Raw genomic sequence first — 14,041 nt, 5'->3', positions numbered from 1 at the left:
CCCAACTCTACCTATCAAGAGAATCAGACCTTGCAAAATGGCACTTTTGGTGTTTGGGTTCGAGCAAAAATGTTCCCAATTTATTTCATCATAGGAAATCTGCAAATATTGTTAAATTTTTAAAATCAACTGTCATTTGTGGACCTGAAAATTTATTAGAACTTGATTTAAGCCTCTAGTTTATATAGCTATATAACACTATCATATTACGGTATATAATTTGAATTAAAATGTAAGAATTTGCTTTTCTTTTGATTGGTGTTGATTTTGACTCCTAATAATTTAAAGTTTGCCTACTCACCAGTTAGTAATCTTTGGAAAAAACACTCAAATGTGCACTATTGGGTATCATTATTTCCAGTGCAGTGAGGTAAAATCTTGCTAAGTGAAGATGGCTTTGTACTACTAAAAATCTCTTATTTTCATTTTCGGTAAATCTATCACACAATGAATTAATGTTACTCCAAACACTGTCAAAGTAAAGTTTGATAGTTTCTGTTTTTCTTATATTTTAGGCTTATGCAAACTATTTTTCACTTTTTGGTTACAAGACAGTAATTTGGGATTAGGTAAACATAGATTAAGAAATATAACAGTTAAATTTTCATTTTTTCATACTTCATTATTTAAAGACAAAGTTATCCTTAAAACATATACCCTGACAGAAAAGACATCTGACAAACAAAACTCATAATCTACCACTTTCACATCTGCAAAAAATGTCTCAACAAACAGAAATGAACAAGTATTGTAATAGCATATATCTGTATATACAAGATTCCCTTATGTGCAAAAGTATGAGGAAAATGTGGATCAAACAAGACAAATCAGGTGGAAAAAAACTTTAAAACTCATCAAAATTGAATTAAAGCAGAATTAGGGTGAAATTTGTGAAGAATACAAAACTGCTGCCTTGTTTTTAGGAAGAGCCACTCCATGATAACTCTACAGGAATAGCAAACTCAAAGAAAATGCCCTCAAATTTGACAAATAATGCACCTGATTGTCAGGAAAAGTTGTATCTGGAGTGGTCATCTAATATGTATTCCTAATATTTCCTGTTTAAAAATAGTGCAGCCTCATAAATGTCTTTTGATCTCATTTATACTCTTGGTTTCCAGAATTTGCTTGCCAGTCATCTTCTGATTTTTATTTAAATGAAAATAAAGTATACTGTGAAAATAGTAACAAACCAGACACAGAACATGCTTTTAACATAGACCAGGAGAATTTTATAATGACACAAAAAGTACAAAAGCAAGGAACTCAGAAGTAGTTACCGTTGAAATAAAAGAAGACCAAGAGTGTTATAGGTACATGATGAAAAAATCACCAACATAACATTAATTGCAAATTGGACATCAGAAGTGTGCCTCAGTTTAGTGATCCAACAAACCTTTTAGATTTGTGGCTTACCTGCTCCAGAGAAATTAAGTATGTGAGAAAAAAAAACCATAGTGTTTCTGTTGTTACAGACACTTAATAAGAATACAAAACCAATACAGGACTTGTTCCAGAAACCATTATATCGTAATTACAGTACAAATAACTATAAAAGAATAGAACTTGGATTAGAAAATGTTCATTCTTCTCCACCACACAGTGACAGAGCATCACAAGTACATCTAGAAGAATAGCTACAGCACAATATACAAAGACTTAAGAATGAGGCACGCATATTACAACTAGAGTTCCAGCCCTTGTGGCTGCTTTCATGGTCTGATGTTGAGTGCCTGCAGCTTTTCCAGGTGCACAGTATGAGCTGTCGGTGGATCTACCTTTTTGGGGTCTGGAAGATGGTTGCTCTCTTCTCACAGCTCTTCTTAGAAAGAAAAAAGAAAAGTTCAGAAAGATTTATAGGGTCACTTGCTGCTACTTGCTTTTTTTCTCTTGACCAAGTATTTGGTGCATTCTAATTTTTTTACTTATGAAAAGCACTTATATAAAATCGGGTCATCTATATACATAATTGTGTGTAGAAATAGATTATTTCTCAATTTAAATGATAGGAGTTCAGGAAAACATTCTATAATCTTCATTACTTAATCAACCCAAGTCTGTCTGTCCATTTTACAAGTGGCAATAGGGACTGGGAAAAAACTAATCTATTCCTTTATCATGGATATAGACACTTGTAAACTAGGGTTAGCCTATAGGAAATTGCTTAAAAATTTAATAAGCTCTAGGGTTTAATTTTTCCCTATTGACTTAAAGATGAATTGCACTTACTTAAAGTGGGAAATCAATGGGAAAGAAGCAATGACTGAGAAGTGCTATAAAAATGTATCTGTCCTTGAGAGTTGAAACAAATATTCATGGGCAAAGGAAGCTGTATGTTATGCTTTCAGGTGTGCAAGTTGATCCATTTAACTCAATGTTAAGGCTTATAATTTCATCATGACAACCTTAAGTATGTTTGAAAACAAATGTATATAGATATCTCCATCTATTTTTTAATCACAACTTACACATGTTTCTGTCAAAGCAGATCTTAATGTGATTTTGTTTAATAGAGCATAAGTTTTAGCATGTATAACTTTATTATGTCAGTACCATGGATTGTCAGCCAAAAATTTAGTATTTGACTCCAAAGTAGAAACCTGATTTCGGTACGTCGAGTTTTAAAGATAGATAAAAATCTGGTGACGTTCACCTTAAAAAGTAAAAGTAGATGAGGCCTCTCAGCCCCTTCTGAGGCATTACGTTACTTTCCCAGAGTTACACTTTTAATTCTTTTGATTAATTTGATGAATTTATCGGTAATTTATCTGATTCAGCATTATGAAACAGTATTATCAGGTTTTGTGCAATAAAATGCTAGAAAATGCCAGGCACTTTAGATGAATCATTTAATCTTTTTTGATAATGGGGCCAAAGTAGATAATTGCTTACACTGTATATCCTCCAGCTATAAAATGTCATGGTTACTGAATGTGAAATTTGGGAAGCATCTCATTTTCCGGAACTCTAAAGTAGCATCTCAGCAGTTTCACTCCGCTTCTTTTGTGGTGTCAAATTTTGGTTCTTGTACTTCAGCAAGCACCTTCACATTTTCGATATCCTAGGATCCAACGGGAAAAAGTAAAATAAAAGACAGTGGGAAAAGACAGCTTACCGCAGAAACGGGAAAGCTTCCTTTCTATTCTTGAAGCCCCACAATGTCACATCGTCTAAATCTGGCCTTTTAGTGTAAACTCCAGGAGGTAAAGATAGAAGAGGACAGATTTGATGGCTTTGTCTTTTTATTTCTCTATTTCTGCTCGTCACAAGGGCACCAGGGGGTGAAAATGTATATTAGACAGCAATGGGAATAAAAGCACAAATTTGGAATGGGCCCATTTTGAAAGTTTTGAAAATTTTATTCGCTCAAACAGAAATAAATCAGACTTTATATGAATTTCAATAAAAATTATAATACAACATATAATTATATATAATGAAAAAGTAAGCACAAGGTATTTTATCATGTCATGACTAATATGACAGACTGAGTCAAGTGATGAATGAACACAGAAAAGTGCTTTCTATTGGATAAAATAATGACAATTATTCTAAGTATGAAACTTTCATTGAAGGTTGAAGAAAAAATGAAGAAATGCAGAAATAAGAAAATGGAAGTGTCAAGAAACGTACATGCTGATGACAGTGACAGTTATAATGATGATGTTGATGAATTAATTCACAAAATAAAGAACAGAAAACCTGATAGTCATCAATTTCCCAGGAAGGAGAATGACAAGTTTGATAGGTAATCCTGTAGCGATTTAACAGCAGATCATTGTTAATTGTACTATAAAATGAATTCTAATTTAGGTTAATATGTACGATTAACAAATTTTATACTTTCATGAGGAATATTCTGCCTTGCCTGGTAATCATAAAATGCAAATTAACAAGCAAGGAGATACAGTCTTTCCAATCATATTGATGTTTTATTTAAAAAATAACTAGACAAATGTGAAGAAAGACATGCTCTCATACACTGTTGCTAAATGAAATTGGTAAATCTTTATTGAAGGGTAGTCAGTAGCATGCATCAAAATTTTAAATATGTCATTTCGTTAACCTGACAGCTTTACTTCTGGGACTAGATTCTACAGGAAAACATGAGTTTACACATACACACAAGCAGTTTAAGGTCATTAATTATATATTTATTATATATATGATATACAAGATACCTTGTATATCGTATATATAACGTGCAATAGGCCAACATATATATGTGTGTGTGTATATAGTTATTTCTTTATATGAAATTGTTGCATGCATACATATATATGGTAAGAACTTTCATTATAGCATTGTCATATCAAAATGTTTGAGATTGTGTAAAAGTATATTAAAGGAAATAGTCATACCCATTAAATAATGTACTATGCAACCCTCTTATAAAAATGAAGTTGCATTTATAGTGTAGTGATTATTTCACCAGTAAAGTATCTTTAAAGCATTTGGTTTGATAACACATCTTGTATTAATCTATTTTCATACTGCTATAAAGACACTACCTGACACTGGGTAATTTATAAATAAAAGTTTAATTGACTCACAGTTCCTCCTGGCTGGGGAAGCCTCAGGAAATATACAATCATGGCAGAAGGCAAAGGAGAAGCAAGCACCTTCTTCACAAGGCAGTAGGAGAGAGTGAGAGCAAGGAAGTACCACACTTTAAAAACATTAGCTCTTGTGAGAACTCACTCACTATCACAAGAACAGCATGGGGGAAACAGCCTCCATGATCAAGTCACCTCCCACCAGGTCTCTCTTCTGACAGGGAGGGATTACGATTTGAGATGAGATTTTGGTGGGGACACAGCACCAAACCATATTATTCCACCCCTGGCCCCTTTCAAATCTCATGTCCTTTTCACATTTCAAAACCAATACTGCCTTCCCAACAGTGCCCCCAACGTCTTAACTCAGTCAAGCATTCACCCAAAAGTCCAAGTTCAATGTCTCATCCGAGACAAGGATGTGAGCCTGTGAAATCAAAAATTAGTTAGTTCTAAGATACAGTGGGGGTACATGCATTGGGTAAATGTTCCCATTCCAAATGGGAGAAATTAGTCAAAACAAAGGTGCCATGGGCCCCATGCAAGTCTGAAACTCTACTTGGCAGTCATTAAATCTTAAAGCTCCTAAATCATCTCCTTTTACTCCATGCCTCACATCCAGGGCACACTGATGCGAAATGTGGGCTCCCATGGCCTTGGGCAGCTCTGCCTCTGTGGCTCTGCAGGGTTCAGCCCTTGTGGCTGCTTTCATGGTCTGATGTTGAGTGCCTGCAGCTTTTCCAGGTGCACAGTATGAGCTATCAGTGGATCTAGCTTTTTGGGGTCTGGAAGATGGTCGCTGTCTTCTCACAGCTCTTCAAAGCAGTGCCCCATTGGCAACTCTTTGTGGGGGCTCCAACTCCACATTTCCCTTTTGCACTGCCCTAGCAGAGGTTCTTCATGAGGGCTCTGCCCCTGCAGCAGACTTTTGCTTGGACATGTAGGCATTTCCATACATCCTCTGAAATCTAGGCAAAGGTTCCCAAACCTCACCTCTTGTGTTCTGTGCACCTGTAGGCCCAACACCACGTGGATGCTGCCAAGGTATGGAGTATTCACTCTCTGAAGCAACAGCCTGAGCTCTGCCTTGGCCCTTTTTATCATGGCTGGAGCTGGACCAGCTGGGATGCAGGGTGCCATGTCCCAGGTCTGCACAGAGCAGCAGGGCCCTGTTCCCAACTCAAGAAACCATTTTTTCCTCTAAGGCCTCTGCGCCTGTGATGGGAGGGACTTCTGGGAAGATTTTTGACGTGCCCTGGAGACATTTTCCCCATTGTCTTGGCTATACTCAGCTCCTTGTTACTTATGAAAGTTTCTGCAGGAGGCTTGAATTTCTCCCCCAGAAAACAGGTTTTTCTCTTCTACCACATAGTCAGGCGTCAAAGTTTCCAAACATTTGTGGTTGCTTTCCCTTTAAACATAAGTTCCAATTCCAAACCATCTTTGTGACCACATGAATGCTTTTCAGAATAAGCTAGGTTACATCTTGAATGCTTTTCTGCTTAGAAATCTCTTTTGCCAGATACTTAAATCATCTCTCTCAAGTTTAAAGTTCTACAGATCTCTAGGGCAGGGGCAAAATGCCACCAGTCTCTTTGCTAGAGTATAGTATGAGTGACCTTTACTTTAGTTATCAATAACTTCCTCATCTTCATCCGAGACCATGTCAGCCTGGACCTCATTGTCCGTATCACTATCAGCATTTTGGTCAAAACCATTCAGCAAGTCGCTAGGAAATTCCCAACTTTTCCATCTTCCTGTCATCTTCTGAGCCCTCAAAACTGTTCTAACCTCTGTACGTTACCCAGTTGCAGTCTCTTCCACATTTTCAGGTTATCTTTATAGCAGTACCCCACTCTGCAAGTACCAGTTCTCTTAAGCAAATTTTGTCGGAATACAATACTGTATGATCTTAATGCTTATAGTGTTTACTGAGTTAGAAAAGGAAGCTACATGCTACTTTGGCACTTCACTTTGTTACCAACATAATCGTTAGTTATAAAATTGTTTTTCTCAATGCAAAAGTGCTCAAATATTGGACCTTTATAATAATCTGAATATTGCCAAGGGATTGCACATGGGGATCCATATTTTATATAAATATTTACAATATTGCTAAACGTTATTGAAGTATATCAAAGGACCTTTGATCTACCAAGCCAGGAGTTGGCCAACTTTTTATGTAAAGAACCAGATAGTAACAATTTTAGGCTTTATGGACCAGAGGGTCTGTGTTGTTGTAGTCCAACATCTTCCATAGACAATAAATGAATAGGTGTCACTCTGTCACTCGATAAATGAATTACTGTCATTCAATAAATGAATAGGTTTTGTTGTCGTTCAGTAAAAGAATAGGTTTCACTGTTACAAAAAAAAGAAAAACACAAACAGGTAGTAGGCTGAATTTGGCACACACTATTAATTTGCTGACCTGTGTGCTTAAAACCAAGGTGCTGCCAATGCAGTGTATTTCCTGTTTAGAGGCACTCTCAATGCATGTCATTACTCTTCCTTTGAAAAGTATGCACCACACAATATTTTTCAATAGTGACTTCATATTGTACAAATTACAAAAATTAAGTTTACAAAATAAGATATTTTTGCATTGTCGCTTTTTATTCCTGTTAACAGAATTGAGTATTTTAGTATGACTAATTGCTTTGTGTATTTGATGAGTATAAAATGTCTCAGAGTTGGGTGAGTTTTCTCAAGTAAGAAATACTGTCCTTGAAATCATTAGTCTTTCTGTGGTCTTTATAAGCATGAGCAAAATGATAATCACTTTTATATAATCTAGAAATGCTCAAGGGGACTTCTAGTTCTATAATTTTATGGCTTTATTCATTTATACCGTGGTCTGGCTTATAAAAATGCCATATGTGTATAATTTTTAAAATGCTTAAGGTGTTAAAACATACTAGCTAATTAATCATTATAAAAGGATTGGGAAATACAGCTGAACAAGAAGAAAATTAGGTCATCCACGATAATGCCACTTAGGTATGATATCCTTGAAATTGAACCATCTGTACTCATTGACTCAACTTCCCTTCCATTCACTCTTGAACTCACTGCCGTAATTTTCACTCTCACCGCTCCTCCAAAATTGTTATTCTCAAGCTTGTCATTTTTTCACTGTAATCTCATTTTATTTAACCTATCAGCAATATTTGACCCCATGGAGAACTTTCTCCACCATATCACTTTGTTCACTTGGCTTTCAGAATGTCAGTCACTCACCTAGATTTTCCTCCTGCCTTTCTAGTTGTTTTAGTTGTGACATTAGGTTGTTAACTTAAGATCTTTCTTTTTGATGTGAGCATTTAGCTTCATCCCCGTGATGCAAGGTTGTTTCAACATGTGCAAATCAATAGGCCAGGCACAGTGGCTCATGCCTGTAATCCCAGCACTTTGGGAGGCTGAGGTGGACGGATCATGAGGTCAGGAGATTGAGACCATCCTGACTAACATGATGAAACCCTGTCTCTACTAAAAATACAAAAAATTAGCTGTACGTGGTGGCGCACACCTGAAGTCTCAGCTACTCAGGAGGCTGAGGCAGGAGAATCGCTTGAACCCGGGAGGCAGAGGTTTCAGTGAGCCAAGATTGCACCACTGCACTCCAGCCTTGGTGATAGAGCGAGACTCCGTCTCAAAAAAAAAAAAAAAAATCAATTAATGTAATTAATCAAATAAACAGAATTATTCTGTTTATTATTGAGATAATCACATCTCAATAGATTCAGAAATGTCTTTTGATGAAATTCAACATTTATGTTAAAAACTCTCAACTAGTTATTGAAGGAACATACCTCAAAATAATAAGAGCCATATATGACAAACCCATAGCAAATGTCATACTGAATGAGCAAAAGCTGGAAGCGGTCCCCTTGAAAAGTGGCACTAGACAAGGATACCCTCTCTCATCGCTTCTTTTCAACATAGTATTGTAAGTTCTGGCCAGGGTAATCCATCGAGAGAAAGAAATAATAGGCATCCAAATAGGAAGAGAGGAAGTCAAACTATCTTAGTTTGAAGATGACGTGATCCTATACCTAGAAAACCACATAGTGTGAGCCCAAAATCTACTTAAGCTGACAGAACTTGAGGAAAGTCTCAGGATACAAAATCAATGTGCAAAAATTAGTACCATTCCCATAGACCAACAATAGTGAAGAGCCAAACCAAGAACGAACTCTTACTCACAATTGCCATCAAAACAACAACATAAAAACCTAGGAATACAGCTAAGTAGAGAGGGGAAAGATCTCTACAAGGAGAACTACAAAACACTGCTCAGACATAGAGTTTGAGACCAGCCTGGCCAACATGGTGAAACCCCACCTCTACTAAAAATACAAAAATCTGCCGGGCGTGGTGGCAGTCACCTGTAATCTCAGTTACTCGGGAGGCTGAGGCAAGAGAGTTGCTGGAACCCAGGGGCGGAGGTTGCAGTGAGCAGAGATCATGCCATTGCACTTCAGCCCAGACCGACAACAGCAAGACTCCATCTCAAAAAAAAAAAAAAAAAAAAAAAAGTCATACTGCCCAAAGCATTTCGTAGACTCAATGCTCTTCCTATTAAACTACCATTGACATTCTTTACAGAACTACAAGAAACTATTTTAAAATTCATAGGGAACCAGAAAAGGGTGTGAATAGCCAAGGCAGTCCTCAGCAAAAAGAACAAAGCTGGAGGAATCACACTACCTGACTTCAAACTATACTACAGAGTTACAGAAACCAAACAACATGGCACTGGTTCAAAAACAGACACATGGACCAGTTGAACAGAATAGAAATATGAACACATGCCTGCAACTCTCTGATCTTCAACAAACCTGACAAAAAGCAACAAAGACAGGACCGTATTTAATAAATGGTGCTGGGATAACTGGCTAGCCATATGCAGAGGATTGAAACTTCACCCTTTCCTTACACCATAAACAAAAATTACCTCAAGATGGATTAAAGATTTAACTGTAAAACCAAAAACTATAAAAACCCAGGAAGACAATCTAGGCAATACCATTCTGGACATAGGCACCGGCAAAGATTTCATTATGAAGATGCCAAAGCAATTGCAACAAAAGCAAAAATTGACAAATGGAATCTAATTAAACTAAGGAGCTTCTGCACAGCAAAAGAAACTGTCATCAAACTGAACAGACGACCTCCACAAGGGAAGACGTTTTTGCAAACTATGCATCTGGCAAAGGTTTGATATCTAACATCTGTAAGAAACTTAAATACAAGAGAAAACCCCATAAAAAGTGGGCAAACGACATGAACAGATACTTTTCTTTTTTTCTTTTTCTTTTGTCTGGCTTTGTCTCCCAGGCTGGAGTGCTGTGCCGTGATCTCCGCTCACTGCAACCTCCCCATCCCAGGCTAAGTGATTCTCATGCCTCAGCCTGCCGAGTAACTGGGACTACAGGCATGCCCTACCACACCCTGCTAATTTTTGTATTTTTAGCAGAGATGGGTTTTTGCCATGTTGGTCAGGCTGGTCTCGAACTCCTGACCTCAGGTAATCTGCCCACCTTGGCCTCCCAAAGTGCTGGGATTACAGATGTCAGCCGCTGCTCCAGGCCAAGAACAGATACTTTTCAAAAGAAGACATACACAAGATCAACAAACATGGAAAAAAAGCTCAACTTCACTAATCGTTAGAGAAATGCAAATCATAACCCCTATTAACATGCCATGTAACACCAGTAAGAATGGCTATTATTAAAAAGTCCAGGCTGGGCATGGTGGCTCACGCCTGTAATCCCACCACTTTGGGAGGCCGAGGCAGATGAATCACGAGGTCAGGAGTTTGAGACCAGCCTGACCAATATGGTGAAACATCGTCTCTACTAAAAATACAAAAATTAACCTGACGTGGTGGCACTCACCTATAATCCCTGCTACAGAGGAGGCTAAGGCAGGAGAATTGCCTGCACCTGGGAGGCGGAGGTTGCAGTGAGCCAAGATCATGCTACTGCACTCCAGCCTGGGTGACAGACTGAGACTCCATCTCAAAAAAAAAAGTACAAAAATAACAGATGCTGGTGAGGTTGTACAGAAAAAGGAATGCGTATACGCTGTTGGTGGGACTGTATATTATTAGTTCAGCCATTGTGGAAAACAGTGTGGCATTTCCTCAAAGACAGAAGTACCATTCAACCTAGCAATCTTATTACTGGGTATATACCCAAAGGAATATAAATTATTCTGTTATAAAGACACATGCATATGTTCGTTGCAGTACTATTCACAATAGCAAAGACCTGGAATCAAAGTAAATGCCTATCGCTCATAGACTGGATATAGAAAATGTGGTACATATATACCAGGAAATATTAGGTAGCCATAAAAAATGAGATCATGTCATTTGCTGGAACATGGATGGAGCTGGTGGCCATTATCCTTAGCAATTTAACACAGTAAAAGAAAACCAAATACCACATGTTCTCTCTCAAAAATGGGAGCCAAATGGTGAGAACACATAGACACATTGATAGGAGCAAAACACACTGGCACCTTTTGGAAGGTGGAGAGTGGAGGATGAGTGGAGGGAAAGCATCAGGAAGAATAATGAGTACTAGGCTTTATACGTGTGTGATGAAATAATCTGCAACAAACCCCCGTGACACACGTTTACATACATAACAAACCTGCAGTTGTACCACTGAACTTAAAAAAAATGCCAAGGTTAAAATCTTATTTTTAAAATATTGCAAGATTCAGAAATTATTACTTATATTCAGAAATGGAAAGATAATATGAATTCATCTGCTATCATATTACTTGAAAGTAAATATTACTTTCATAGCATATTGTGAAACACATGTTTTGGAGCCAGAGTTCTTGGGTTTGAATGCTTAGTCTGCTATTGAACAGTTTTATGTGTTTGGGCAAGTTATGTGGCCTTTCTGTGCCTAGTTTCTTTCTTTATAAAATATCTAGTATGTTACCTACTTTACAGAATTGCTGGGAGGATTTAAATGACTTAAATACGTGTACAGTGTTTAGAATAGTGCACAGTACTTGGACAGTATGTCCCGAAAAGCCTAGCTAATGTTATCATTAAAAAAGGGATTTGGTTACGTAAGTAATATTTATCAAATAGGTCTTAGTACCAGTAAAACTTTGTTTGTATTGAAAAGGGCGATGAGAGAAAACCCCAGGATACATATTTTTCCATCAAATACTGCAAATAACATGTTTTTTTCTGTCTTTGATGATCAGAAAGCTTGATTTAAACTTAATTTTTTGATATTAGTATATTTCATTTGTCCTGTAGTGCTACCCTTTCCATTTATAGTTTTTCCCCTTGTAAAAAAAAAATTGTATTTTGCATCACCTGTAAAAGCATTACCTGTAAACATTATAAATAAGAGAGAGAAACTACAAACACAGAGGTTTTATATAAAAAAGTTTTAGGTATTCTTTGTATTTTACATATTTACTATTTGCCTGATTGGAATTTTTTGTTTTTTTTTTTTTAGGCTTGCAAGGAAAACCTCTAATGAAAAGAGCAAGGTATTATAAAAGTAAATTGTCAAGAATGCTGTTGAACATACCTTAAAAAAGATCACGGTAAAAAACAGAAAATCTTTTGCTGTAAAGACATTGACTTTGATAAAGCAGTGGTAACCATTCATAAAAGCACCCTTTTAACCAAAGTCAGTTATTTTAAGAAGTACCTGTGTTTTTGCTCATGTAAAAAGATGAATAATTCCCGCTGGTGTATATTTAGTATATGCTATAAATATGTTGAGGGCGTTTTGAAGCAGTGTTATTTATTTTATAGGTTAAAAGCCAAATATATTTCAGGGATGATCTTAATGACATAACTGGGTCATCTGAAAAAACCTCAGAGGATGATGAGTTGCCTAACTCTGATGATAAGAATTTTATGTTACTCATTGAACAAAGTGAAAAGGAGTGTAAAGGTAGGACCAATGCATAAATATAAGACTCTTTCCCTATCCTATAGTAATTTATGCACATATTGCTTAGCACTGTACCATAGAACACTGATGTGTTAATAGGGATGTTCATCTCGGAAATATGCTTCTTGTGAACATAGAATGAGACCTACTCTATCTTGTAGACTCTTAGCCAAAGAGCTGTGATCATTCCACTGTACCTTTCTCAGTGTGAATGACACTCCCAATCTATTTGTTGACTCTGCTTCTCTTCTATGCCTTTACCCAGGGTCAGGTTGTCATTATCTTGTACCTGGAATACTGTGATAACCTTACAACTCTTTTCCCTACTGCCCCACCTTCCAAAGCCATGGTCTATTCTGCAATCATAATTATATACATTTTTAAAATTCACATCTGATCATGTTACCTGCTTGCTTAACACCCAACTGCCACTTGTCATTGCTATAAGGTAAAGATGACAATGCTCTAGCTTTATACTGCTTCATTTCATACCCTTGTTTCTCTGTGTGTCACAGCCAGTGCCCCAGGTGTTTGCTCCTACAGTCATTAGCTTCAGTGAGGTATAACTGATACATGTTAAAGTTCACATATGTAAAGTGTATAGTTTGATAAGTTTTGACAGATACATACACGTGTGAAAGTGTCACCATAATCAAGATAGTTATCCATAATCCACAAAAGTGTCCTATGCTGCTTTATGTTCCCTTTTTAGAAAAAGCTGCCAAATTGTTTTCAAAAAAAGTGTACCATTTCCATCTGATCAGCACAACAGGACAGTTGCGGTTACTGTGTTGTCACACTAAGTATTGCGGTATTTATTTGTAGCCATTCTTATGGGTGTGGTTAATATGCATGATCCTAATGACTAAACATGTTCACCTCATATACCCAAACTTTGTTTCATGTACAAAATTATTAAAAGAATTTTTTTAATTACCATCTGTCTTTGTGAAATAGTATTTTGTGTTTAGACTTGGGTCCTATCGCCAAGATATCTCATTATGTAGATGCAAGTATTCCAAAATCCAAAACCTGAAACACTTCTGGTCCCAAGCATTTTTAATAAGGGATATTCATCCTGTACCAGTGGCCAACTGTTTTGGTTACTGTTGATGTATAATAATTGTTGAAGTTGATTTTTCTGTTCTTTGTTGTGTTTTGCTTATGCTAGATTTTGCATTTCCACATGAACTTTAGAATCAGCTTGTCAATTTAAAAAAATTTAGAATCACCTCGTCATTTAAAAATGTCCAGCAAGTGCTGGCTTGTTGGACATTAGGTTAGAATTGTGTTGCATTTATAGATTAATTTATGGAGAATGGACTTCTTAACAATAATGAATCCTTGTACTCTTTAAAAAAAATGGATGTCTGCATTTATATGTCATATTTAATTTTCTCAGTAATATTTTGTAGTTTTTAGTGTATGTCTTTCTGTAGTTTATCAGATTTATCTGTTTCAGTTTTTGATGTAGTTGTAAATCATATGCTTAAAAATTTAGTCTGTTTATCACGAGTGTATGGAAATACAGTTGATTTTTGT

At 36.5% G+C, this 14,041-nt stretch overlaps 1 protein-coding gene across 1 annotated transcript in view; it reads left to right on the top strand.

The window, feature by feature from the left end:
* Positions 1-14,041, top strand: part of ANKRD62 (ankyrin repeat domain 62) — a gene marked incomplete at its 5' end in the record, with an annotated part of 34,745 nt that overhangs the window by 10,798 nt on the left and 9,906 nt on the right. Inside the window, 3 exon segments of the mRNA NM_001133186.2 lie at positions 3,576-3,748; positions 12,053-12,097; positions 12,358-12,499.

This window comes from Pongo abelii, chromosome 17, assembly GCF_028885655.2.
Source record: "Pongo abelii isolate AG06213 chromosome 17, NHGRI_mPonAbe1-v2.0_pri, whole genome shotgun sequence".
NCBI lineage: Eukaryota > Metazoa > Chordata > Mammalia > Primates > Hominidae > Pongo > Pongo abelii.
The sequence above is the reverse complement of the archived record's forward strand: the minus strand, read 5'-3'. Positions and strand labels throughout refer to the sequence as shown.